Raw genomic sequence first — 4,120 nt, forward strand, 5'->3', positions numbered from 1 at the left:
ACATCTGTTGTTGCATCGCAAGTTAACCTTTTCTTTTTCACATAGATTTTTTTTCTTCTTTTTTTATCCTGAGCAGTAACAGAAAAACAAATTAGTTTCTCTGTGTATATTCATTGGCAGCAAAAAAAACTCATTTTGCATTTTAATTTTTTTCACTTCATCTACTTGTTTTTTTTTGTTGTTGTTGTTTACAAGATCCATAAAAACAAATTTGTTGACTAAAAATATTTCTGATGTGTGTGAGTACACAAAACAAGCAGAGATTAAAAGGCACAATATGCCAAAATGTGAACAGCATTTTTTGTTTAAGAAAAGAAGATGGAATAACTAATTTATCAATTTCTCTGCACAGAGCAACTGGAAGTTTAAAATAACACAAAAAAATAAGCATGAAACATGTTGACATATTTCTTAGCAAGTACATTTCTAATTGGACTACTGGTATAAAGTTCTCATTTCAGTTGTGGGTTGAGTTCTAGATTTGTATAGCTAAATGTTGGTTCTCCATGTTTTATTCTTGATCTGGGTTGCTAAGTAATAAACTAACAGGAATTTCTCCATGTGTTGCTTCAATGTCAAAAGTAAAAAGTTAAATGTTGGTCTAAAGTAATAAGTACTCCACAATTTCTAAAAGAAATGGAAAAAGCATAGCAAATAAGTAGGATGAAATGACACCATCAGGAAGGATATGACACAAAAAGGAAAACATTTTCTTCACTTATGCTAATTGAATAAACATGCAGAAAACATTCATATAGTGAGCCAAAAAGACACCAAGCTGTTTATCAAACACAAAAAATGTATGCACAATGTACAATGCTAAGAAAACCCAAAAAACAATGTTAGAATAGTTAGTAAGAAAAAGAGCTAAACACTGTTCTGTTGATTTTCAGCCACAGTTTTGATGAGATGACAATAAAGTCTAACACTGAACTGTAGCCAGGGATCTTGGTGCCAAGACCACATATGCTTGAACATGGTGTTTGTTATGGACAATACATGATGACAGAACACCACTCGGGTTTAGATCCTGTCCATGCTCACATCATTGCCCACAGGAGCGTTGAAATCCCCCGGCAGAACAAGGAAGTCCTCAGGAGGGGCGCTCTCCACCACTCCAGGAGCAGATAACCTGAAACATAATTTAAGTCTTCGGGCTAGCGGTGTAAGACGCTGGTTCTGCTCTCGCTGTTGGACCGCCGCTTCTGGGACGTAATATTTTACTAGCATAGCACCGTTTCTGCTAAACCCAGCAGTGAACTCTCACACCGGACATCTGCTTAAAGCTGCAGCACGTAACTAAAACAAACAAACAAAAAAAGATTTTACATACGTTTTAAAGCTTTCGCTATGTAATAACATGAGATAGATACTCAAAAAAAAAAAAAAAGGATCAATCTCCTCTGCCTCCTCCCTGTGTTCTGCAGAATTACTCCACTCGGTTAGAAACAGCCAATCAGAGTCGACATTAATCAGCTAGCCATGCTCTCAGGAAGTTTTGTTTTGATTTAGTAACTATTGTTTGATTGTTTATTTTGATGCAACCTGCATATGACTTTGAACGAATGTTTTACTTGGCATTATTTGATATAGGCAGTGTTGTGCGATTTATCTGACTTAGGGTACTGAGAAAATTACTGTTAAATATTGCTTTACTTTGAATAAACAACACTGTTTTCCAGATCATTTTTCCAGATCACATAGTAGCATTATTATCTGTTATCCTATATCCTAGCAATTTTTCTACTCCCTTTGTGACAACAAATCCAAGGCCTGAACCTAAAGCAAAAATCATCTTAACTACAGTTGAAATGGTTTCTAAAATCAGTGTCTGACGTCGTCTTAGTGAAATACCGTGTCAAGATTTTACCTGCACCAGAAAAACGAATTGTAATAAAACTGCCCCCTCTTTTTCTGACTTACAAGACACAACACGATTATGTTGTCGACTACCTGATGCTCCATGAAAGCCAGAGTCCATCCAGCAGAACAGCCCAAGGGTTTAGTTTGGTCACTGAAAACCTTTTTTGGCCAGACTCGGAAGCCACTTCTGCTTCAATTGAGGGATTGGCTGTCCCTCAATTTTAGTGCAGACTTTGTGGACAACCTCTGCGCTCTTTCAGGTACTCAAGACGGCAACATGTCTTGGACTCCCTGATGCCTTGATACATCAACAACTTCACAAAAAGTCGTATTGTGTCTTTTCTCTGTTTCACAAAGGACTTTCTCAGTTCTTCGATTTTACATCTCATTGTTATCAGTTCCTGGACAATACCGATAACAGGTTCCACCAAAGAACTGAGCCCTAAACCCAGCTTGAGAAATGCTATGGGGTCTTCCTCATCCATAGGAGATGTGACCAAAGATATAACATGCTTTAGGAAAAGCAAGTTAAATACATGAGTACACTCTGCCTGAATGTTCTCTTCAATCCCTATAGCCTGGGCAAAAGCCTGAGAAACCAGGTTTCCAAATATGGCTTTTAAGTCGCCATATTTGTACTTCAGGTTCTCAAGTAAGTCCAAAACAAAATCAGAAAAAACCTCCGTCAGGTAGCGCAGCAGGTATTTGGTCCTCTCTGTGACGCTCTCATCCAGTTGCAACGATTCAAAATCCTCCCAATCTTCCTCTGGAATTTGATAAATAAATTCCTGGATCGCAGGTATTGCATAGACTTTGACTAAGATCTCGTCTTAGTGAATCCTTTGCCATTTTGTTGAATTAAACTGATTTGTAACCTCTGGAACTGTCTTAGAATGTGGCAGAATTTTACCAACAGGGCTTAGATATACCCCACAACAATATATATATATGTATATTATATTAATTCTCAGGTAATATTAATATTGCATATATATTTCCTATATTCACAGATGATATTAATGTTACCTGTGAATGTGTGAGGATTTGAGTTTTTCTGTGTGTTTATTTTCTTGGCCCTGTCTCTTATGAGCCTCTGTGTTGTCCTGTCTGCTCCTGATTGATCCCAGGTGTTTCTCATTCCTTTTATTACCCTGTGTGTATTTAAGTCCACCTGTTGTCTCTGGATCCTTGTCAATCGTTTAGTGTCTAAGTTGTCTTAGCTGTTAGGTGTCACAGTCGAGCTGGTGAAGTCCTGTGTCGCCCACTCCCGTCTGCAGTCTGTTGTGTTCCGTGCTACCAGTGTGAGCCCAGCCTCCGTTTGGCTGTGCTGCCGGATCCTGGACTGTATGAGCTTGTTCATTCCTCATTAAATCATCATTTATCCTTCTACCTGAGTCCTCGGCATTCTTCCTCACCGCACCCCACCACCATTTCATGACAGAATGACGTCGAGCTTCGAGTTGCGCTCCAGAAAACTGGAAACATCAAGACTGATATGAACAGCAAAATAAGAGTAAAAACAGTTTGTTAAATTAAGAAGCTACAAGGTACCAAAAATATAATTATTGAGACTGAGACCAAGTTGATGTCACAAAAAATCACTCTTTACATATGTTATTAAAATATATTAATATGTGTGTCACTGTAAGGAATCCGGTTCAGGGTTACTAAAATAATAGAAAATTAGATCCACTTCATTACATTAAAATAGCTATCACTTTTCAAGGGACAAAGAAAGCTTATTGATTAAACAATCTAATTGGTCTGGGTTTGCATCAAAGTCTGCACCATAATAAAACAGATGCATAACACAAACTTTTAATAACTTAGATGTCTCATAACATTAACTTTAACAGCTTTTAACATTTTATTATCAGAAGTTCTTATTTCGTAAATGGCTACTTTACGAAATAAGCACTTTGAATTGCCTTGTTGCTGAAAATGTGCTATACAAATAAAGTTACCTTACCTTACTTGATTTATGTAAATATCTGGATGAATGTGTCTGGATATGCTTAACTGATATGTTAATGGCGTCACAAATGCTGAGCAGACGAGGTTAATGAAGATCCGAATGCGGTGCTCCGCTCCTGCTATCGGAGTAGCAAATGCTAAATGTACAATGTTTAGCCTAGAGCCTGTCTACCAATCGCGGGTATATGAAAGCAGTCGGTTGAATTAGCTCCCACTGCGATGAAACAAAATCACGATTAAATTAGGAGTTTACAGGTGACACACAAGTCTTTAAATACAATTA

The 4,120-nt window shown here is 37.5% G+C and overlaps 1 long non-coding RNA gene across 1 annotated transcript in view; it reads right to left on the minus strand.

Annotated features, from left to right (window-relative positions):
• Positions 1-1,240: 1,240 nt before the first annotated feature.
• The window catches only part of LOC107835716 (uncharacterized), a 15,952-nt gene continuing 13,072 nt past the window's right edge, over positions 1,241-4,120 (minus strand). The window contains exon 3 of the long non-coding RNA XR_001661526.1: positions 1,241-1,372. This is a non-coding gene — a long non-coding RNA (uncharacterized LOC107835716). The remainder of the gene's footprint in view (positions 1,373-4,120) is intronic.

This window comes from Poecilia formosa, unplaced genomic scaffold (assembly GCF_000485575.1).
Source record: "Poecilia formosa unplaced genomic scaffold, Poecilia_formosa-5.1.2 Scaffold19, whole genome shotgun sequence".
NCBI lineage: Eukaryota > Metazoa > Chordata > Actinopteri > Cyprinodontiformes > Poeciliidae > Poecilia > Poecilia formosa.